At 42.9% G+C, this 12,749-nt stretch overlaps 1 non-coding gene across 1 annotated transcript; it reads left to right on the top strand.

Moving 5' to 3' along the window:
• The first annotated feature begins 9,616 nt into the window (after nt 1-9,616).
• Nucleotides 9,617-9,723, top strand: LOC118996389 (U6 spliceosomal RNA). Its single transcript, XR_005068475.1, has one exon. It is a non-coding gene; the product is annotated as a U6 spliceosomal RNA (small nuclear RNA).
• The last annotated feature ends 3,026 nt before the right edge of the window (nt 9,724-12,749 follow it).

The following is a 12,749-nucleotide window of genomic DNA, read 5'->3' as shown; positions in this document are numbered from 1 at the left end:
AAAAAAAAAGAGAAAAAGGGCCATACACAAAGGTCACAAACATGTCACAAATGTAACCTCTGGACATCCTATAGCATCTGTATCTCTGCCTCTAGCATTGGCTGTATCAATCTGTGGCTGCTTGTGTGTACGCAGTGTCTCCACTTTCTAGAATGTGAGCCTCCCTGAATTTAAAAAAAAAAAAGCTGTACCAAGTTTACCTTTGTTTCTCCCCAGAATAGGGCCAGGTGAGCTGGTCGATGAGAGGGTTTGTCCAGCCTCGGTACTGTGCCAGGGACCTTGAGACACCCATAGGAAGAAATACCATAGCCTGTCCCCCAGGAAGGACCTCAAGAAGGGGTGCGACCCTACAGTCCCTGAACAACAGGGGAGCATGGCATAGAACGGATGGGCCACCCCCAAGACAGCCTTGTCCTCAAGAACAGCTACATAACTTGCAGAGTCTAGTGCAAAATGAAAATGTCACGTCCCTTGTTCAAAAATCAAGAATTTCAGGACAGTGATGACAGAAACCCAATGTAGCACTCTTTGGAGTGTGAGGCCTTGTATGACTACGCAGGTCACATGCCATTGAAGCCAGACTTGCTTGTCTTCTCTGTTTCAGCCTCTAATGACTTCTGGTTGCCCCACTACTCATGGCTGATCAGTTCTGACTCTAGCATTTTTGGCTCAAAAGAGAGAATGAAGTTAACATCCATGGCACTCTAGTGACCTAAGCAAACTTGTAGCAATGGAAAGGGCTGCACTTAGATTTTGGGAGGATAAAACTTACGAGGAGACAAAAATAAATAATGCTGTTTGCTACCAGATCCCAAGCAATATGCAAAGCATGAGGTCATTTAATCCTCACAACAGCTGTATAAGGTAGTCACTATGTGTATGTCCACCGTAGAATCAAATTTGTATCTCCACAGAAGAGGAATCTGATGCATTAAAAAGTTAAGCAATTTTTTAAAAGTCACCCAAGAAGTTGGTGGCAAAACTCACAAGAAGGTTCTTCTGGAAACAAAGTCCGTGGTCAGTAGACTGGTGACCCTCTAGCCCCCAGTCCACTGGGAAGGGCTCCTCCAGGCAGCCTTCCAGGGGTGGAAGCACCCACAGAGCTGCTTCCACAGCCCACAGAACACTTTCCCCTTGCCACCTGATAAGATACCAGTCATAAGTAAAGTTCCAGTAAGGATCACCTCCTCCAGGAAGGCTTCCACTCTGTCTTCTTGATTAATTCCTCCTCGGCTCCCTCTACACTCTATATTAACCCCTATTGTAGCATTAATCCCTCTACTGAAATTTGTTTGCATATTTTTCCTGCTCAACAGTGAGTTCTTTGAGGGCAAAAATTGTATCTTATGCCTGACTGATAATAGGTGCTCAAGAAACAAGAATTGAATTTAATTCAGTGGCATAGAAAGAATGGAATGGTATGCCCTAAATTTATTTCTTGTCTACAAACTCCAGAAAGCTTTGAGGTAGAAAGGGATCTAGGGAACGGCAACGTGAAAAAATTTGCGATTCAGTGCCTGTGACCCTCTCGCCTGTTGAAAGTGGAAATTTAATTTGTTTTTTGTCGCTCTCTGCACGTTCTCTTCCTCTGTGAGCTGCAAAACACTCTAGGAAGGAATAAGACCAATTCAATGACCTTTTCAAAATCTTTTAGTCTTTCGAGTATAAATATGCATTTCAATCCTTAAAAACAATGATTTCAGGGTGTTTTGCCTAATAGCCACTTTTAAAAAGAAACCCCCTCACAGAGCAGCCCAGTGAGACCCAGGTCGGTGTGGCCGCCGGCTCTGGGCCCCAGAGTCCGTCACACTGCTAATTGACTGTCAGAATCCGAGCTGTCCTGAGCGCTCTTCAGCCAGGACTGGTTTGCTCTCCATCGCACATTGATACGTTTTCATTTGTACTTTAATTAAATCTTGTCTCTTCAGGTGTCAGTGACCTGCCGTGGCAGCTAAAAGGTAACATATAAAAGTTAATTTCCTAAGGTCCTAGAGCGCAAAACCCTGACAATGGGCACAGGATACACGTGTGAACTCAATTTCAAAGGAAGTGTGTTGGAACTGCACTGCTCTGAGTGAACAGAATTTTTAAAAAAGAAGAAAAAGACTCTCTTTGACCAATGAGAAAAGGTTCATAAAAATCAACATAAGCCAACTCATTAAGTCTGTCTAACATGACATAAATATTTTATGCTGTCACGATCTGGAAATATGTGAGGCTAATATGGAAATTATTCATGTAGGCGGAGGTATTTACTAAACCAGATTCAATTAAGAAATCCCAGAGCTAGAAGCGCTCTAAAAGATCTGTAGTCATTTAGTCCAGTTCTCTCCTATTGTGACTGTAACAAACTACTGGGAAGTGGATAGTCTAACACAACAGAAATTTATTACCTTACAGATCTGCGGCTCAGAAATCTGGCATAAGTCTGGGTTAAAATCAAGATGTCCACCAGGCTTCACTCCTTTCTCAGGGAGGGAATCCATTTCTTGCATTTGTTAGCTATGGCCTCTTCCTCCATCCTCCAAACCAGCAATGTTACATCTCTGACCATTTTCCTGTAGTTGCATCCCTCTCTGGTCACAGCCTGGAAGGGTTCTCTCCACTCTTAGGAAACCCACATGATTAGGTGGGACCCCCTGGATAATCCCGGGTAATCTCCCAATCTCAAAGCCCTACACTTTGGGCTCATGAGAGTTTAAGACCCTTTTGATCTATGCTAGGTGAATCCATGACTGATAGGAGCAAGGTTGTGGCAAACTATCTGAACTTTCTTTCATTTTTTCCTCTACTGCTACCCACAGGCGCTCTGTGACTTCCCACACCTCTTCCTGTGAGAGACCACACTGATCTCCATGCACAGATGGAGACATGAGCTTCCCTCATCTTAGCTGGACCCTCTGATGACCTTCCAGGAGGAAGGTGTCCCCTGCCTCTGCCCCTGACCATCCGCATACCCACCCCAGCCCCTCATGCTCTCCCCTCAAGGCCAGTTGCAGCCCCTATGGCAACCACAGGTACACACATCCCCATTTAAGGTGATGGCTCGCTTTAAACAACAACTAAGTTCACATGCAGTTCTGAGGCTGAAAGAGATGGAGTATTTTTTCCTGGGTACCTCATTGTTAATACATAAGCATTTTAAGGTAATTCCACTTTCAAAACGCAAGAAAGAATACTTGGAATGTCAACGTAGTTCTTTTCATTGGTACTTTATGGCTGTAAAACACACAAATCTAACCCATGATGTTTGATTAATAGATGCATATACCAAGATAGGGTTCTAACAATATATATCATTGTATCAAAATGTATTTTCCTCAGTTTTACTGACAGAGATCAATAGAAATGCACAGGGCCCTCTGTTTCTCTGCTGAAGCATGAATCTTAAAAAGAATATTAGGTAAATACATTAATGGAGTAATGAAAGTATAACTGCCAACATTATAAGCAAAGCTGTGACAGAAGGGGGTTCTCACTGATCTATAACAATAAATGTTTGAAACTTGTTTTCTCTCCTTAAAAAGCAGATTTGTCTTACAAATTTTTTGCTTTCCATTCATTGTTCCTGCCTCCTAACAGAAAAGTGTTAGAAGTTTATTATGCCACATTCCTGTCTCTCTGTTATCAACTGCCTGTTAAAATTACTGGCTTTTAACACTAAAAATTATGAAGTTATTAATGTCTCTCCTGAGTAGGATGAGATGCTCCTAGCAGATTTTGTCTCTTTTCAAACTAAGTATTGCTCTCTGCTCCCTTTCGGGAGGCAGGGCGTGTGAGTGCCCTTGCCTGCGCACCTCATTTTTTCAAAGCCTTTCCTAACACACTAAGCAACTGCCTTGACACAAAGAAGTGGGTGTCACCCCTTCACCACCCTGGACCCTCAGGTATCAACACAGTCCACCAGCACGAAAATACTTTAAGTCGCTGAGAATCGGAATCACTATCTCCTCTGCACTTCCACCACCCAAAGAATTTTCTGGTCTCCCTCTTCCCACACATCCCCTGTGGAATCCAGCCAAGCCCCAGGCCCCCAGGGGTTTCTTCAGGCTGAGATAGGCCCTAGGGCGCTATCTAAGGGGTTTTAAGGTTTCTCCTCAGTGGTTCAGAGTAGTCTGAATTTTGTAGGCTATAACTTGAGTTGATTTCCATGGGCAGCTGACAGCTGTCAGGGAGGCAAGCCTCCCTCCTGCCACCGGCCAATCCTGAGTGCCATTCACTGAGACAGGGACAGAGCCCAAACTGACACACTGTTTTGGCTGGTTCCATGAAACCCCAGCGTACTTGGTTTGGCTGCCAATGACCCCCAAAGTCAGCAGAACACACAGGCCTCTCAAATATCATTGGATCAAGTTACCAGCAATTGGACCTAGGTCTGATAACCGACTCTGGTCCCTCCTGCAGATTGAGTTTTTTTTGCAATCAAATACACTTTACTTTCAGACCACTAACACCTTTTGAGCACCTCCCATGTGCAAAGACTGGGGATGCAGAGCCTCTGGGACATGTGCTACCTGAACCTGCCCTGAAAAAAAACAAGGCGAAAAGGAACTTTGCCATTTGTTTGTTTGTTCATCATTCACTTACTCATATATTCAACGGATAGATACTGAATATCTCCTCTGTGAAAAGTACTGTGTCAGACACAGTACTGAGGTATCCTGCCCTCAAAAGGTTGTCCTTTAACAGAGGAGATGTCGTGGCTATAGCTTTTTCTGAGATGACATAAACTATGAGAAAAGTACAGGCAGCACTGAGTGTGTCTCAGGAATGGAAAGACATTGATGTCATTTGGAATACAGGGGAAGTTGTCTGCAGTTGGGCTTTCCCCAAAAGCAGATCCTGAGACAAGAATTCGGGTACGAGTCGTTTATTTGGGAGAGAAAAGTTCTCCGTGAGCACAAGAAATGGAAGCCAAGGCAGCAGGGAGAGGAAAACCAGCACAGGATGCTTTAACCATCAGTTACCACTACAAACATGTGGGGCTCAACCTCTTGGGGAGTCTCTAGGAGAGGCCGAGCACCCCTCAGAATCATCAAAACTAGGAGTGAGGAAGTTGGGGTGTTTGCCTCACAACTCCCACCTCTCAGGATTGACGGTCACTAACTTCCAGTGCCCCGCAGTCCAAACCCCAACCTGAGGCCAGAGAACACTCTCTAGAGCAGGGGGCACGAAGTGCCAGAGTTACCAGGACCTGCCTGCAAGTCCCCTGGGTGGGCTAAAGGAATGTGGGTGGACACCCAGCAAACATACAAAAGTCTTCATGGAGTATCAGACTTCAGTGGGGTCCTCCTTAATCCATGTGGGCTGCTATAACAAAAATACCATAAACTGGCTTGTAGACAAATGTCTGTTTCTCAAAGCTCAATGGTCTAGAGACTGCAAAGTCCAAGGTCAAAGTGCAGGCAGATTCAGTGTCTGGTGAGAGCTCACTTCCTGGCTCATCTTCTCCCGACAGCCTAACTAGGGAGTTCTGTTGGGTCCCTTTTATAAGGGCACTTTTCCCAGTCATGAAGGCTCCACCCTTATGACCTAATCCACCTCCCAAAGGCCCCTCTTTTTGTAACATCATGTTGGGCATTAGGCTTCAACACATGAGTTTTGGGAGAACCCAAATATACATTGTGCATAGAAAAAAGTCTTACAGGAAAAACTAGGATTTGGCTTGTGGAGGGCAGAGGGATTTCAGGTGAAGGAACAGCTCAAAAAAATGCACAGAGGCAAACAGCCACAGGCAGTTAAAAGGAACAGTGAATAATTCAGCAAAGCTGGACCTCAGAGTCCAAACTGCGGGGCTGGGAGAAATGCAGTGGGACACCCATGAGAGTGCCAGACTGTCCATCATCTGCTAACGGGTCAGCATTTAGTGGATAATTTGGAAGAACTTAGAAGTACAGATGACATTTTAAAATTTCAGCCTCTGCATAAAGAATCTTATTCTACCTCAATGGCAAACTGCTCGACTGAGAGACACGTTCAAACTCCATCTACTGTGCCTTTGTGGCTAAAATGGTGTCTGTGAATGGCTGCCAGCATTGATTGTGAAAAGCTCTTGTTGGTGAACTATGGTTGGTTTTTTTTTAAAGATCTTATTTATTTATCTTTAGAGGGGAAGGGAAGGAGAGAGGGAGAGAAGTATCACTGTATGGTTGCTTCTCGTGAGTCCCCCGCTGGGAACTGTCCTGCGACCCAGGCATGTGCCCTGACTGGGAATCAAACCGTGATCGTGTGGTTCGCAGGCCCACGCTCAATATGGTTGATCTTTATGATCCACAAAAGCTGCTTCAAACACGTCAGTGGTGTAGCTCTTAGCACTGGTAATAAGTACATGCAGGGCAAGGTAAGCAAGGTAAATAACTCACTTTATCTTCTATATTTTAGGAATGGTCTTCTCTGAGTATATCGCCTCTTTACCTTGCCTCTGCGCTCAGGTGCTCTGAGAACACAATCTCTCCCTACAGCTCAAGCACCCAGAGGCATTCATTTCGCTGCAGAAAAGAACTCCCACACCAAGTGTGACTGGTCCTGGGAGGCCATGGGACTAATACACACCGACACCCACTGCCCAGAAAACTTCTGTCCCCACGACTGCTGCTCTGCCGTGTGTCCAAGGGCACAACAACTGCGCAGAGGCTCTTCAGGGGGTGGGCTGCAGAGGGCTTAGAATTTGGGTACCAGGAGTTTAGGTTTCAGGTCTGTAGCAAAATTGGGGAAGTTCCTCTCCTTATCAAGGTCAGAAAGCCACACATTCTCTGACAACTCAAGGAAAACCAAGCTTTTTAAAAAAATTATTAGTAAGTGACTTTAATAGAAAAAGAAAGATCTATGTTCTTTAGTTCATAAAATTATAATGTCCCCAGAAAGGGATGCAAAGATGAATTTCCCCAACTTCATTGTTTAACTTCCCTTACATCCAAACCACCACCACCCCCTTAGGTATCTGTTTGATAAATTTGAAGATCTTTGGATTTTCTTGGAGTAGAGCACATTCAACTGAAAATGTCATTTATCAGGAAACTTTTTTTTTTACATTTTATTTATTTACTTTTAGAGAGAGGGAAAGGGAGGGAGAAAGAGAGGGAAAGAAACATCAATGCACAGTTGCCTCTCGAGCACCCCCTACTGGGGGCCTGGCCCGCAACCCAGGCATGTGCCCTGACTGGGAATCAAACCGGTGACCCTTTGGTTTGCAGGTTGGCACTCAATCCACTGAGCCACATCAACCATCAGGAAACTTTTGTAGGTGATGGATATGTTTATTACCTTGATTGTAATGCTGGCATTACAGGTGTGTGCATATGTTCAAACTTATCAAATTGTACACCTTAAATACGTGCAGTTTTTGTATATCAATTATACCTCAATAGAGCTGTAATAAAATAAAATAAGATGCTGTTTATTATTCAGTTCAGCTCAACAACCTTTGCTAAGGACCTGCTAAGAGGAGGGACACCCTGGGGGAAGAATCAGAGAGCAGAGGTGAACCCAGCACAGTCCCTGTGGGCTTCAAGGACTTGGCTTCCTTATTTTGTTTTCACTGAATGTCATACTGGGCATTATGTCCCGACTCTAGAAGACCTGGAAGTTTTTAATATGGTGCTGAAAGGCTTACAGTGTTAGTCATTTTACAAACTCATAAAAATAAATATTCCCCTTAATAAATCTTTTTAGATTGTTTGCAAAGGAACTAAAACCTAAAGAATAGGTTCACACTCATTTTCTTTAAAATTGGAAAGCACTGTGTCAGATGAACAATAACCTTTATATTTTTATCGTCTCTCTCAACAAACATTTACAATTTTAAATCTTTGCAAGAATTTCGGCTGCATCCTGGAATTCTCTCCACAAGTCTAAATTCAGTTGTTTTCAACCACTCCCATTCTTTTCTAATCCTCTCAGATTTTGATAAAATCAGATTAAAGTCCTTGAGTTTCCAAAGAGAAACCATTTGAAAAGAGAGTAGGAAAACACAGTGGGAATATTTTCCTAAAGTTCCCATCAACAGTGTGACTCCCAGCCTAGCTTTCAGCCTCAACACAGTGGGTCCCTGGCTGGGACCACCGGTTCCCGACAGTACCGGCCCAGCCTAATTCCCGGTACTGATTCTGAGCTGGGGCACAAGAGCCTTAAGAAGGTCCTTTAGTGTGTCTGCTGTGTTCTAATGCATTATACAACTTCTCTCAGTTAATTCTCCCAACACCTTGCAGAGCTAGGAGACGTTAGCCCTACTCGCAGGTAAGACAGCGAGGCCTCCATCAGCAGCACGCAGTGAGGCAGAGGTGAAGCCAGGATCAAACCCAGGACTGTCCAGCTCCAAAGCCCATACTTTTCCACAGGTCCACCCAGCCAGTGCAAGACCTTTACCAGGCTGTTGTGCTAAGCGTCTGGCATCTCTGAACCTGGTGGCTGGTGCCCTGCCGCCCACTGACTGGCTGCTCACCAGGAATTCAGAACACTTTCACCCCATAATTCCACCTGTTGGGACAGGAGGGCTGTGCTATACCAGGCTGGTCCCCCATTCCTTGAACCTCTTCTGTGCTGGCCAGACCAACCCTCTCTTGGCTCCCAAAGGCTGACCAGAGCCATTCTGGGCCCCTTCCATTCTGCCATGCCTGCCTATGAACACCTGACCCACGTGAATCCTAAGAAAGGAGAGGAAGAATCACGACACCAGAGATGTCAGGTAATATACACTGTGATGGCACCAGGTGTGAGAGGCCAAGCAAAAACTGTCTTCCAAAAGAAACGAACAGGCTTTTGCCGGTAACTTTCTAGATTTCTAGCTTCAGACCTAAGAAAAGTATTTAACTTTCTCCAAACTTTGCCTAGAATTTCATTGGCCACAGAAAACTCGGGCCAGACTAGTAAGAACAAAAACTGGAGAACAAAAGCAATTTTCTTGAGTAGCAGTCGGCAACCTTTCCAAAGAGAACCCGGCCATAGGCAGCTGCTCCCTGGGAGACGAGCCTGGGCTGGAGTGAGGAGGTGCCCGTGCATCCGAGGGGGTGGGGCAGTGTGCAGACTCTCAATGAAGACCACATGCTGCAGGGGCCCACCCCAATTTGGAAGACCACTTCTATTCAAAGCAGGATCATCCCAGCTCAGAAAGTGCTCTGGCCTCTGATGAAGCCACAGCTATAGTAATAAAGCAGCCTGCTGAGCTGAGACAATTCTCTAAATACCTCAGAGCATCCAAGCAAAATATTTTCTCTTTAATGCCCAGGTGAGAGAGACCAAAGCAGGATGTTCTCTGCGAACATCAGGAATCACAGATTTTCTAGTGTGTCAAAGAAAACAAAAGCCCATAATTTACTCAAAAATAACTTTCTTCAAGCTCGGGAAGTAATGCAGAAGTTTCCATGGTCCCCATATACTCACAAGCATTCTGTAAGTCAGTTTCCTCAAGCCAAACATGTTTAATTTTTTTCTGATTACCAAGGTAATTAAGTGTTTATAAAGTAGAAACAGTAAAGTACAGAAAAGCACAAAGGTAATAATGTAAATCAATCATTATCCACAAACTCAGAGTTAACTACTATTGACAGTTTAGTAAATAAACACCAGCACTTTTTTGTTCATTTACATTTCTCTTCTGCTGTTGTCTTTAGAAAAATTGGTGCTCACTTCGGCAGCACATATACTAAAATTGGAACGATACAGAGAAGGTTAGCATGGCCCCTGCACAAGGATGACACGCAAATTCGTGAAGCGTTCCATATTTTTGCATAAAAACAGGCACATAGACCAATGGAACAGAATAGAGAACCCAGAAATAAACCCAACTCTCTACAGTCAATTAATATTCAACAAAAGGGGGCAGTAACATAAAATGGGGTAAAGATAGCCTCTTCAACAAATGGTGTTGGGAGAACCGGACAGCTACATGCAAAAAAATGAAACTCGAGCACCAACTTACACCATACACCAAAATTAATTCAAGGTGGATAAAAGACTTAAATATAAGCCGTGACACCATTAAAGCCCTAGAGGAGAGCATTGGCAGGAAAATCTCAGATATTCCACGCAGCAATATTTTTACTGATATGTCCCCTAGAGCAAGGACTATAAAGGAAAGAATAAACAAATGGGATCTCATCAAATTAAAAAGCTTCTGTGCGGCTAAAGAAAACAGCACTAAAATAAAGACAACCAACTGTATGGGAAAACATATTTGCCAATGATACCTCAGACAAAGGTTTAATCTCCAAAATATACAAAGAACTCACATGACTCCACTCTAAGAAGACAACTAACCCAATTAAAAAATGGGAAAAGGACTTGAACAGACCCTTCTCCAAGGAGGACATACAGAGGATCCAGAGACACATGAAGAGATGCTCAATATCACTTGCTATCAGAGAGATGCAAATTAAAACCACAATGAGATACCACTTTACACCAGTGAGAATGGCTATCATAAACAAAGCAATAAACAACAAATGTTGGAGAGGGTGTGGGGAAAAGGGGACTCTGGTCCACTGTTGGTGGGATTGCAGACTGGTACAACCATTATGGGAAACAGTGTGGAATTTTTCTCAGAAAACTAAAATTGGACTTGCCTTTTGACCCAGCAATTCCACTGCTAGGATTATATCCTAAGAACCCTAAAACACCAATCCCAAAGAACGTATGCACCCCAGTGTTCACAGCAGCACAATTTACAATAGCCAAGAGTTGGAAGCAACCTAGGTGCCCAACAGTAAATGAATGGATCAAAAAACTATGGTACATTTACACAATGGAATTTTATGCTGCAGAACGAAAGCAGGATCTCCTACCCTTTGCAACATCATGGATGGAACTGGAAAGCATTATGCTGAGTGAAATAAGCCAGGTGTTGAAGGACAAATACCATATGATCTCACCTTTAACAGGAAGCTAAACAACAAAACAAACAAGCAAGCAAAATATAACTAAAGACACTGAAATAGAGAACAGGCTGACAGTGGCCAGGGGGAGAGGGGAGGGAATTTCAGGGGAAATAGGGGAGGGATTTAGAGGAACATATATAAAGGATACATGGACAACAACTGAGAAGGGTGGAAATGGGAGGGAGGGGGGAACATGGGGGTGGGATGGGATGGGAGTAATAGACAGAAATCTGTACTTGAAAAATAATTAAATAAAAAAATTGGGGGAAAAAGAGAAAAATTGGAGTATATTCTATATGCTATTTGTATCCTGTTTATTTCACTTAATGATACACCATAAACTGCTTCCCATGACATTAATTTTCCTTCTACAGCATGATTTCAAGGATTATCTAGCATTTACTGTTGGATAGTTAAGTTGTCTCTATTAGAAGTAACATTAGTAGTAAAAGTTCTTGTACATAAATCTCTTTGTGCATCTCTACTTATTAGTTTCTTAAGGTAAATTTCTCCAGGCAAAGTCTGAGTATAAATGCTTTTAAGCTTTCAGTTTATCTTAACAAGCTACCCATCAAAATTGGGCACATTCATAGAATGAGCCCTATTCCTTGCTCCTTTGCCAATGGTGGGCTTGTCTGTTATTTTGCCAATATTAAATTGGAGTTAAAATTTGGAGTTCCCTATTTTAATTGGCATTTCTTTGTTTATTGGTAAGGTTAAAATTTTATCATATATATTTGGACAGTTACTTAAATAGTTTTAACTTTAGTCATTTTAAAATTCCTAGTATTTATCTTTTATTAATTTGCAAGAATTTTTATGCATTAAAATATCTGTCTTTGGCCTACCATATTTGTTGTCAATGTTCCCTACAGGCTATCATTTGCTTTTAATATAATTTAGGGTAGTTTTGCATTAGCTAGAATTCAATACCATTCTGAAAGTGCTCTAAGTAAGAATAAGAAACCTTCTGCATGCAGACGCTAATAGCCTTGTTGCCCCATCACACAAGTCTAGGAGCTCCTGTCACACTAGAGACTGTGGGATCAACAGCCCCTGGTATGCACAGCAGTACATAGTGGCCCTGAATTCCAAACACATTGCCCATTCTATGCAAACAAAAACCAGCTAAAACTAACCTAGACTGAGCTCCTACCTGACTGAGTTGTTTTCTGACTAGTGATATAAGGCAGGGTACAGCAAACCCTCTGTAAGGGGGTACTGTCTGTAAGGGCCAGACAGTACGTATTTTAAATTGTGCAGACTTCTGTAAGTCATCTCTGCTATTATAGGATGAACAAGACATAGACAACACACAAACAGATTAACTTTGTCCAAATAAAACTTAATTGATAGAAACACTACAATTTGAATTTCATGTAAGTTTTGTAGGCCACAAAATATTGTCCTTCTCCTGATTTTTGTCAACCTTTTAGTTCGCCAACCCTGATGCAGGATGAATGTCTGGTTCATGCACAGCCATTAGAGAAACCAAAGGAAAAGGGTGTGTTTTGATTTGTGAGCAGAAGAGACCCATACCGTCCTGTGGTGCCTCACTCCCAGCTCTGTCCCCATGTCGGCCTGGGTCCTGAAGTTAATTTAAGATACACAGAGAAGGGCCACAGCCAACCTACCATGAACCTGAAGCCCCATTGAGAAATAAACTTGGATTGATACTTAGTACCTTCTACTTCTATAGTAGAATTCGGTAAAATCTGTCTTATTTTATGACTACTTGGTAATAAAAACCTTTCTATATTAATTTACAGTGCATTTTTCATATATCTTACTCATAACTTTGTGGGTAGGCATACACAGTAATGCAAACTTATAGAAGAAAAAACTAAACTCAAGTGCCTTAAGATAAGACTTTTAAAT

This window comes from Sturnira hondurensis, unplaced genomic scaffold, assembly GCF_014824575.4.
Source record: "Sturnira hondurensis isolate 20B ecotype Veracruz unplaced genomic scaffold, ASM1482457v3 Scaffold0011291, whole genome shotgun sequence".
NCBI lineage: Eukaryota > Metazoa > Chordata > Mammalia > Chiroptera > Phyllostomidae > Sturnira > Sturnira hondurensis.
The sequence above is the reverse complement of the archived record's forward strand: the minus strand, read 5'-3'. Positions and strand labels throughout refer to the sequence as shown.